General features: G+C 34.9%; 1 protein-coding gene across 4 annotated transcripts in view; it reads right to left on the bottom strand.

Annotated features, from left to right (window-relative positions):
• Positions 1-12,413, bottom strand: part of B3GALT1 (beta-1,3-galactosyltransferase 1) — a 531,946-nt gene that overhangs the window by 117,736 nt on the left and 401,797 nt on the right. The window lies entirely within an intron of this gene.

The following is a 12,413-nucleotide window of genomic DNA, read 5'->3' as shown; positions in this document are numbered from 1 at the left end:
CATGTAGGTACAAGAGAACAGATACAACAATTCAAAAGTTCCCTCAATGTTACCTGCAAACAGCCTACTTATTTTCTGCTCATCAGTCCTTTAAAGGCATATGTCTTCAAGGACAACTTGTTATAATACATCAGCCTATGAAAAGGTTGTAAGCTATGATTTTATCATTAATCATGTGAGTTCTGTGGGAGGTCTAATCATGACTATATAAAAGCTGAAGCTAGACTTCTAAGTCCAGCTCTTGGCCAACCTCACAGAAATACATGCAATTTAGTTGTGTATAACTGGCAGGCGTTTTATACACGCCCTTTGGACTCTAGGTTCTGAAGCACCAACTGTTTCTACTTGACTCTCCTTGCACACTCAGCATGGACTCCAGAACACAATAGTTGCTTAGTAAATGCATACGCATACATGACTGCAAGAACGATTTTGCTCACTTAATATTAAGCAGTGTGAGAAGACAAAGATAGAGATGCTGACCTGTCCGAGAAAGACTGGCTTTGGCAATAACTGGCACTATCCACTCAGTCTCTGGCTTAATAAGTTTGACCGCAGACCTTTCTCCCATACACCCCATTAAAGTAAGTTCCAAACAGGAACATTTATCATGGCATCCAGTACAACTAACTTATAGAATTCTGGCTTCATACCCTGACTTCAGTACCTCTTCTAACTTCAGTACCTCTTCAGGACTTCTAATTTGTGGTCCATTAAGTTACTCCTTCTGAAATTCTGGATCATGCACTTCCACACAGTTGTCCACTTTGAAACTCTCCTTAGCCTTGGTGCCGACTACCACCTCAGCTCACAAAGTCTGAGCACTGTAGCACTTTGGCATCTCCCAACCCCCAACGCTACTCTATGACAAGGAGGGATCTTGACCTGGAAGGAATAATCTCAGGAAAAGCTTCAAAAGATAATTTAAGTTTTGTTTCCTTCCTTGAAGACTGATGGCTCTTTGATCATTTCTAGCAAAGGTGAGAGCAGACTCTTTTCATCACCGATGAATTCCGAGGATTTTCTGGTTAATTCTTAACTCAGTGGATAACTAATGGCTTGCCTTAGGTGATATGCATGAAAGTAACTGTCACCCTCAACTGCCAATCTTTATAGCAATGACTGAACTGGTTATTGATAACGAAAGTGTTGAGCATTATTTAACACTCCTGGTTTATGACATTGTGCTTCACCTGTATTTTCCAGAAAGCTCTTTGTATTGTAGTCTATCTTGCATTATATTTATTGCTTTATTTCCTTCCTGAAGCCCTTTGATAGCTACTTGGGAATGGTTCTTTTGTTAGTCACTGTATTCCCCAGAACACTAGCAATGAACTTATACAAGTAAGGACACTAGAAATGCTTACTAAATATAAAAGACAAAGGAAGCATATACAAATATATCCAACTGTAGTTTGGAGAAATAATATATAACTATTGGATTGATATGAGACTTTTAACCGGTTTTTGTGCCTGTTTTTAATAGTCACCATCAGAATTACATGAGTTCTGAAATCCTGTAAATACAATAAATAACCTCTAGCTCTCTGTCCACTTCATGCTTTTAATCACCTACAAAGTAATTTCTACTGATGCTTCCAACTCTCCAAGATTCTTGCCTAATATGATCCCAGATGAAATTATGCAGGAAATTATATCCCCTGCTCTAGGTTCATAGAATGTTCATGTGGCATTTTTTTTCTTCATTTAAAAAAAATTCACAACTAGGAGTAAGGATGGGTAAGAATGGGAATTAGATGCGTTTCTCTTGAGCCTTTTCAACATTTCATTGTTCTTTCTCTCCTGCCTGCAATGGCCCCCTACTGCTCTTTGGATGTTCTGTGACCTCATCTAGTCCTGAATCTCTTTCATACTGAATCTCTCTAGTGCTCCTTACAAAATCTGCTCGGTGCCTAGTTCTGTTGGAAAGATTCCAATATATAAATTAGTCATATGATGTTAATGAATGAGAGCAGCTTAAGGCATTTTCTGACCCAGAGGGATTTGCATTTTAATAAGGGCCAGTGCCTTAACCCAAAGGATCAAATTGCTAATGGTAGAATTTAAGTCTTCAGGGATAGCATCAAGGGTCAGAAAGTCTTCCTACCCTCATATTGGCTGCCGGCTCTAACAGTGCAGAGAACTTCCACTGCCTCAATGCCATCCCCCTTTATCACCATGAATAATCAAGACGTTATTATCTACATAAGCCCCAAATGCTGACAATGGCAAATGCTGAACTGATTATGAAAGAAAAAAATATCATCGGTCTGACTCCAGATAATTTCTGAATTTGGTGGAAGGAGAAGAAGGAAGAAAGGGAAGCAGGAAGAGAGGGAGAAAGACGGTCAACATACAGAATGAAAGAAGTATCTCTTTTATCTGAATGTTATTGCACTATTGGATATACAGAATGTATTTTTAGTACCACTTCTGAGATCAAATTGTATCTATTAACCCAACTTTTTGAATAAAATGGCCTGTGGGGAAGGGGACTTAAAAGACACAACACATTTAAGGGCTATTAAACATAATGTGCTAAAATTTAAAAACAAATTTTATAATTGCACCTCTGCATCTTAAGTTTATAATAAGAAATACTAACTTTGACAAACAGGTGCCTCACGGCTATTTACCAAATTATTATTAATTGAAGTATATGACCAGTTTGTCACTGCTAAGGACGTTAGGAAAGTTGTTCTGTAATCACGAATTTTGGAAGAAAGTCAGTAAGAAATGAATTTGCTCAAAAGCAGGAGAATGTAGTTGCATTTGTTGAACTCATGACTTTTTGATATTTTTGGAAAACAATAAATCACACGGTCACAAAATATGGTGCTGGCCTCTGGTTAGGTCATGCATGCTCTCTTAAAGATGTAGGTAAAGGACTCAAGAGGGTTTGGGAGATGATTCCACATCAAATAAATCAAGGCAGTGAGCCTTCAAATGCATGTTACTGCATTGACTCTTAAGTTTCTTGACTGAACTTTGAAACTTAATAAAGATCTTATTTTATTTGTCTTTTTCAAACAACAATCATGATTTAAAACGTCTTTTAAAGTGCAAACTCCACTTAATTGTACAGCATAAGTTTTATAGATATTCTACAACAAACAGAACAACAATGATAATGGTCATTAAGTTAACTAGGAAAGGAATTAATTTGTCTCCTCTACCTCTGAAATCACTCTACTAAATTCCTGAATCATTCTATACTCTAGTTCTCCTTTTCCATCTACAACCAATTTATGAGATTTTGGATATTAGATGCAGATAAAGAGTTAGATCTGATATAATTATGTAGACACAAGAGATGGACATTATTAAAGAGAAGAGATATGGAGAATAATATGAGAACACTGATATATATGCAACTCTAGTCCCAGTTAGAGAGGCCAGAGATAATGCAGATATGATACTTAAATTCAATATTTGGTTGAAAAACTTTCAGATCTGAGGAAAAACATTAATCTGTAGATAATAGAAGCATACCATACACAATAAATTAAATTTTTAGAAATACACAACTAGACATATCTAGCAAAACTGCAGAACACCAAAGATAAAGAGAAGCTCCCAACATAGCCAGAGGGAAATGACAGAACAGTTATACAGGATGAAAACTTGACTACAAGATTCTTAATAATAACAATAGAACTCATCAAGACAATAGAATAATATCTTCAAAGTACTGAGGAAAAATGATTTTCAACATAAACTACCTTTTAAGAATGAGAATAAAATAGAGGCATTTTCGTTAAAAACAAAACAAAGTAACAATAGGCAATCACTAAGAAAATACTGAAGTTATACTCTTCTTAGGAGAAGGAAAATGATCTCAACAGGACAGTCTGAAATGCAAGAAACAATGTTGAGAATAAACTGTTTGATGAGCAGATGAATCTAAATAAATACTGTCTATATAAATAATCAAAAGAACTTCTAATTTAGGGAATAAAATAAAAGATAAACAGTCATGTGAAAGTTAGGAGACTAACAATAATGAACATTAAATGTTCTAAGATCCTCAGATAGTTTTAGGGTAGAAGTAATATTTTGATTAATATTTGACTTTACTTACCATGCATGGTAAAATTTCTAGGGTAACCACGAAAATAATATATATATAAGAGACCTTTCAAACCAGTAGATGGCAAAAATGGAATAAGAAAAAAAAATAGCCTCTGTCAATCCAAAACATAAAGGGGCAAAAAGAGGGGTTTCAGAGATAGAGGCACAGAAAAAGTATAAAGTAAGATGATAAAAATAAGTCCAAGCATATTAGTAATCACAAGTGTAAATGATCTTAAATTGCTACTTGAAATGAGAGATTATTAGAATGAATATGAAAACAAACCCAAGCCATTTAGTGTGTATAAGAGGCATGCCTGTGAAAACAGAAAAATTGAAAAAATAAAAGAATGGGAAAGGCATACCAGGCAAATATTAACCAAAAAAAAAAAAAAAGTGGAGAATATAAAATATTCTTACAGGAAAAAAAAAACTTTGGAAATAGAAAGAGTTAGTACATAATGGCAAAAAGGGTAAATTCACGAGATAGCTATAATAATATTGTAAACTTGTATGCACCTAATAAAATAACAAATACACACACACACACACACACACACACACACACACACACACACACAGGGTGCCAAAAAATGTATATACATTTTAAGAAAGGAAAACTGTATTAAAACTGTAATACTCTATCTATACCGATAACAAAAGATCAACACAAGCTATGTTTGACTTCTGCAATTACAAGAGATGCTCAAAGTGGTTACCATCACCATCCAGACACTTCTGATTACGGCGAAGTACTGCTTGAGCAACGTTGACCAAAGTGTCCACTTGTATACATTTTTTGGCACCCCCAGTACAAATAGAAAAAACTAGAACCACAGTTGTAATTAGTGCTAGAGTTCTAAAACTACAAAGAAAAATCTTTCATCATCATGAAAAACTCTAATATAATTCTTTAAATTATAAATAGATCAAGCAGATAAAAATAATGAATATATAAAATATTTGATCAATACAATTAACAAGCTTGATTTATTGAACCCTGCATAGAACTAGAGATTGTATCCTTATCAAGAAACATGAGGCTTTAAAAAAATATCCATATACTAAACCATTAATGTCTAAATGTCGGAAAATCAGTACATTTGAACCATTTTCTCCGACAATTCAAATAAATTAGAAAGTAATAATCAAAGCATTAATAAAAATTTCCATGAAGTTGGAAATTAAACACACACTGCTGAATAACTCACAAGTCAAAACATTTTAAATAGAAATTAAAAAGATTTAAATGAATTATAATAATATACTGAAACAGTACTCAAAGAAGGCTTGCTATGTTATATGCTTGTGGCAAAGCCAGCATATTAAGAAGTTAGAAAAACAGAGTAAGTCACAAGAAAACAGAATAACAGAGATGACAGAGACGAGTTTTTAAAAAAATAAGCAAAATAAGAAATATTAAAATAGATGGTCAACAAAGTCAGTTGTTTTTTTAAAGAACTGTTAAAATAGACAACCTGATGGACAGATTTATAAAGACAAAAAGAAAGAAGGTGCAAATTAAAGATATTTGGAGTATAAATGAGAACGTAACTATAGATACATCTAAGATTTAAAAATATAATGAAAAGATATTCAGAGAAATTATGACAATAACCTGGAAATTTAGACAAAATGAACAGAAAATATCAATAGCTGATTTAAAATGTAGAAAATTGAAACAGTTCTATAACTATGTAAACATTTCAATGGAGAAATGGGCAAAAGATAAGAACAGACATCCTAAAAAAGATATAATCACACATAAATATGTTTTTGTCAATTTCATTAGTAATCAGGGAAAGACAACACTAAATGATAAACATTTTGTTATTTTCTTATTTGGCAGAAAGACAAACATGTGACTACACTAAATGCTGCTACTGCTGATGTATTTCCATGCTGGCTGGGGTTTAAATTATTTTAACCACTATAGAAAAAAAATGGCACTATTTTACAAAATTGAACCTTCATAAATGTAACTTCCAGCAATTCCTCTCCTAGGTATATATACCTGAGAAACTCTTGCTCATGTGCACTAGAAGACATTGCTTGCAATAACAAAACATCTGGAATTTTCATTAGCAGAATAAATAAATATGGCATACTCACATTAGAATATTAGACTGTGATGGAAATGGATGAACTTTATAATGAAAACTATCTACTGATAAACTTTAAAAGTAATATTCACAGAAAAATCAAGTCATAAAGACTTTATATAGTATGATACAATTTTTATGAAGTTCAAAACCAAGGAAAACCAAGCAGTATATTGTTCAGGGATATATACATGCTAAATCTTTTTTCTTTTTAAATAGCAAAGAAATGATAAAACAAAATTCATTATAGTAGGTAACTCTGAGCAAGAAGTAAAAAGCAGGTTAGAGAAGTAAAATACATATACAATAGTGTCAGAATTATTTTAGTTCTTTAAGTTGGTGATAGTTTTATAGATATTAATCATATTATTCATAATTTACATATTGAAATTTTTGAATATTTAAATATTACATAATACAAAATGGAAAAAACAGAATTATATCATTTCTGCATTCACACTTTTTTACGGCTCCTTATTATTTACCAAAAAAGGTTCTAAGTAATTAGCATGATGTTCTAGATGCAACTTCTTCCTGCTATGATGTAATGTTAGACTAGATTTCTTTCTCTCACATATGCTCAGGCTCATAGTTTAGTCCTGTTGCTTTACTTTCCTGTATTTAATACACAATACATTTTTATGCTCTCGTATCTTTTCTTAAACCATTTCCTCAGTTTTCTCCCTCTGCTTATATAAATGTGTTTTTTATCTGTCAGGCCCCAGCTCTTCCTCGTCTCCCTAGTGAGGACTGACTTCACTAGCATCAGTTCCCTCACTCCATGGCACTTGTACCTACACTGCAGGGTAATCTGCATTCGGGTAGGAAATAGCCAAGTTGTAATGGTGAAGCAACAGTCTTTCATACTATAATGGATAAAGACTACACTTAAAGCAATCATGAAGCAAACATTCATGAGAAAGTGAGAGTACAAAGTACTGATGGAGTAAAATGACCTCCTGGCCAGGACTAGATTGCAGCCAGAATGGGAGATGCATACGACAGCATCAATGGTTAAAACTACTTAAACAGGAACTCCTAGCGTTCCTCGGAGGCATTCGAGTCTGTTCTCTTAGCCATACCTGGCTGGGAAATGCCATCAATTCCTTAATAAGGACAAATTAAAAGCTCTCTGCTTTATAGCATCAATATTGTGTGGCATATAATTTTCCTTATCCCATTATGTAGCTTCATATAGTCTCAATTAGTTCCTAAGTTGCCTTCATACAGTACTGAATCGATTCTCTTTTGCCAACATTGGGATAGTTAGATAGATCTGCTCCATTACTGCAATCAAGATTTGGCTTCCCAGGTGATCAAAGAGCAGCATTCTTTGGGAGGCTTATTTCTGTCAATGTGAGCTTCATGCTGTAGAGATAACTTAGTGTGACTCCCAGGTAGTCATTTGACAATGGCACACAAGGTCTGGGGGCTGAAGGAAGTGGGGGTAGTCCTCCTGGGTGCAAGGAGAATTTCTCACTGCACTGACATTATTTATTGTAGAATTGACAGTGCACAGTGATAATAAAAAGAAGACTTTTAGTCAATTTCGTTATTTTAAAAATTCTCTTTACCCCTTACCGCTTGCATGTGTGATGGATCACTCTCACCTCATGATCACCCTTTCTCGGTATTTATTTTCTCTTTTTCCTACTGGACTGTAACTTCTTTGAGGGCATGAAAGAGATCTTAATTACATTTGGTTGATAAAGCGGAAGACTTCGTAGATTCTTTGTGAATGTTTGTTGAAGAAAGCAATTTCATTTGTTAGGAAGTGCCTGTTGACAAGTAACCAAACATCCAATTTCCATTGATATTAACAATGAAGGAGATACACTGATTCACAAGAGAAACTTGGTCCTAATAATGTTATCTAACACCCACCTTCTTTTTGCTTGTTCACTCTACCTTCGGGCGTGTCAGATCGATCACCCCTATAGATACAAACTGGCTGCTAACAACTCCAGAGGCTACAGAAGTCCTTGTCCATAACAAAGAGAAATAAATAAGAGTAATTCCAGAAGCGATGCCACAGAGCAAGGAAGCTTCTTTTCCATATCTTATCCTCCATTCTCATTACCTTCACCCCTGAATCGATGACTCCTAGAACCAGGGAAAAGGGAAACTCCTCTCAGAGACTGGAAGCAAAACTGGAATATTTGCCAGTGGGAATAAAAGTTGAGAGGCCACCACAGTGTCCACCAAAGGAATAAAGTATAATTGGTTGTATAATGGGGTCTGAAGGCAGGTTTTGGCTTTGAACAGAGATTATGATACTGGGCAAAACCTAAAAATGATCAAATATATATGAACCATTTTTAGCAAAATGTTTATTTATATATTTCATTGTTTTTATTGTTACTATTTTATTTTTCAGAGTATTTCCTTATGGAGATCATCTTATCTGTTCCTTTTTATCATTTAGAAGGGTAGCCAGGAAAGATATTTCTCTTGTTTTTGTAAGTAGGGCACAGCTCACAGTGACCCATGTGGGGATTGAACCAGCAACCTTGGTGTTATTAGCACCATGCTCTAACCAACTGAGCTAACTGGCCACCCCAGGAAAGATATTTCTACTTTGTACCCTTTTTATTGCAATTTACTATGTGGACTACTCCCATAACGCATTTGCAAAGAAAAAAATAATAAAGTTATTTATTATCATTCTATAATAGTTACTGTTTTATTTGCCAGATTTGACTTTGATTTTTAAAAAGTCCATGAAAGTGGACTATTATTTTGCATACAATTCAAGAATGCAAGATGGGGCAAAGACCTCTCATTATATAGTGTTTTCACTAGTGTTCAAGAAATGCATATACTAACATTCATGGAAAGAAATAAGACAAAGATCTCAGAAAATTCTGTACTTATGCATGAAAATATATGCTTCAGTTTCCGGCATGAAATGAGAGAGACTGTAGGTACCATCCATCTTTACTATGGTGAAAACTGGACATCTCAGAGAAACCATTAAATGTGTTCCATTTACCCTAATCTGTATAGTGCCAAACACATTGCTCTATAAGTATCCCCAATAGAATTACTTTTAATGCAATGTGGATTATAATTATAAAGGCTGTCTCACAATTCATTCATTCCTTCATTTCACAAATATTTATTTATTGAATCTCCTACTATGGGCTAATCTTTGGAACGGTAGGGAGCTTATAGTCTAGATACAGATAGTCTAGAGCTTATAGTCCAGAGTTTACAGTCTAGATATAGATATGGAGGGTGACAATAAACCCATAAATGTATTATATGTTAGGTGGAGAAAGCACTATGGAGAATATAAGGTAGACTAGAATCAGAAAGAAGGGAGAAAAATGCTAAATACCTCGAAAATAGGTGGTTGAAGAGAACACAAAGCAAATAAAGCCACTTGGACCACAATCCTTTTGACAGAGGCTTTCAGCAAAAGTCCTTAGCCTTGGCCAATGAACAAATGTTTCCTGATTCCTATCTTTACCATCTTTCCCCCATGCTTTGGACCAAGGAAGCAAATACTTCTTATGGACAGCTCTCTGACCTTTTATCTTACGAGATTACTTAAACTTTCTATCACTACATCAAGCTATCCTATGTGTTACACCAGAACTATATGTGAGTTAGAAGTTTAGCAATTATATTTGCTTAGAAAAAAGTTAGGAACAATAATTTATTTAAAAATATCCCCATTTGATAGGGTGCAGTTTAGAATCATAACTAATTTATCTTTCATTGCATACTCTCAATTGTTATAGTTTAGGCAGCTGAAAAGAAATCAACCCAACCTAGAGCAAGAAGGGCAGGTGGAATGGAATCTGATCTGGAATTAACCATCATAAAACTGAAAACTAGGGTAGGTTGCGCTTTCAAGAGACAGACCATTTCACATCTAACCAGAAAGAAATGACTGCTTGTAATACTGTCTTAATAGTTAAACATTTCAATACAAGAGCTATCAACGGAAACCTAGAAATGGTGAATGTCAGAAAATGGAAGATATTAGGGACATATGGAGTTTAAAGGCAATTGTTTCTTGGTTTCAAATATAGACAAGAGTTGGTCCTATAATGGAAACAACAAACAACAAAAGACAATCAGAAGGGAGAGTTTGACTTTTCTCTGAAACTTCTAGCTATCTGAAAGGCTAAGAAACTTCAAGGTGCTATTTGAAACCTCTCTTCTCAGAGGTCTGAATTGTAACCCTGTCTTTCTGGAGAGGGATTCTAAACTATTTTTTTATGTGCTTGTGTATCCACGTGTATGGGTTCCACATAGAAGACATTAAGGGTATTTGAGAATGAAACAAACAAACAAACAAAAAACATATAAAAGGAACACCACTGTAGTGACTTCTTTGAAAAATATCACTTGAGAAAGGCTAAAGATAAAATTGACCTCAGCTTCAGAATATTTGTTGAGTGGGTCTTATCAATCTCATTGAGTTCATTATTAAGACTAATTTTACTGCATTTTAGAAATGAATTCAATCATATCAATTATTTTGAATTTTCACTCATTAACCCACATCTGCATATAGTTTCATTTAACCAGGAAAGATTCCCTATCAATTAGGAATGTCACCTCTGTAATTTGTTATTGTTTATGTTCCCTAAAACTCTACTGGAGTTTTTTTTATTTTCAAAATATTTTCTTACGAGTTATATCATTATTTCTTATATGGATTTTCTTTCTTTTTTTTTTTATTGTGGTAAAAACCATGTAACATAAAATTTACCATCTTAGCCATTTTTAAGTGAACAGTTCGGTAATGTTAAGTATATTCATATTGTGCAACAGATCTCTAGAACTTTTCATCTTGGAAAACTGAAACTCTATACCCTTTGGAATACTTCTTCCTTCCTCCTCCCTCTAAACTCTGGAACTCACATTTCTTTCTCTAAGAGTTGACTACTTCAGATGCCACCTATGAGTTGGTATCATGCAATATTTATCTTTTTGTGACTAGCTTATTTCACTTAGCATAATGTCTTTAGTGTTCATCCATGTTGTAGCATATGACGAGGTTTCATTCTTTTTTAAGGCTGAAAGATATTCCAGTATAGAGGTTTTGTTTATCCATTCATCTGTCGAAGAACATTTGGATTTCACGTCTTGGCTATTGTGAATAATTGCATGGATTTTCTTACAATCCTGTCTGTGCTATTTTAGAACTCAAGTGCAAGAGCTAAGACCTATACTCATGAAGCCTACTGTCATTATAAGTTCTTCTCTGTAGTCCTCCCTTTCTACTGTAGGCTTCTTGAGGTGAGTAGAAGAAGCATGGGATCTTAGGATCAGAAATTGTAGCACAATTTTTGGAGGGGTGGGGTTGTAACCTTTAAGCCTTTATGTGTCAATTCATGGACTCTCCAGTCTGGAAAAGGCATATAGTTTAATCAATCACCCTATATTTAAATTTCCTTTCCAAAATTCCTGCCAACTGTTTTTCTGACCTATGCTAGAAATAGAAATGATGGGTTGAGCCTGAGGCACAACTGCCACCACTAGATTGCTCTAGTAGAGAATTCTTCTTCAAGCTAAACTGACATGCAGCTTCCACCAGCTCTCCTCTTCTATGAACTGAATGTTTGTGTCTCCCTCCACCCTCAAAGTAATATGCTGAAACCCTGATGAGATAGTATGGAGATGTGGGGCCTTTGGGAAGCAACTAGGTCATGAGAGTGGAGCCCCCACGATGGGACTAGTGTCCTTATAAGAGGAAAAGAGGACCCCTCCCTGCTCTCTGCCATGTGAGGATACAAGAGAAGATGACCAACAGCAAACCAAGAAGAGTATCCTTAGCAGACACTGGTTCTGCTGGCACCTTGATCTTGGACTTTCCAGCCTCCAGAAACTTGAGAAATAAAGGTTTGTTCGTTAAGGTACCTAGTCTACAGTATCTTGTTATAGCTGCCTTCACTGATTAAGACATAGTTAGCCCTTGGATTCGTGAAGAACATATCATAGAAACCCAGAATGTCAGAGAACCTTGAAAATAGTCTCTTCCAGACCCCTCTGTTCATAGGCTCATTTCACTTCAAGGCAGCTCTCCAAATGTCTGAAGGTAGGACCATATTGAGACTTCTCTTGGCTAAACATTGCTGGCTCCTAAGGTCCCTCTTCAACTGAAGTGGTTATGGGCCCTGAGCACACCCCAATTGATCTGTTTTTTATTTTAAATTGTAAGATCCAGAACTGAATAATACATGGCTCTTCCATGCTGACATCGTTTATTAATCCACACCTTTT

Source organism: Rhinolophus hipposideros (assembly GCF_964194185.1).
Source record: "Rhinolophus hipposideros genome assembly, chromosome: 6".
Lineage (NCBI taxonomy): Eukaryota > Metazoa > Chordata > Mammalia > Chiroptera > Rhinolophidae > Rhinolophus > Rhinolophus hipposideros.
Note: the sequence above shows the minus strand (reverse complement) of the source record. Positions and strands in the feature narration are given on the sequence as shown.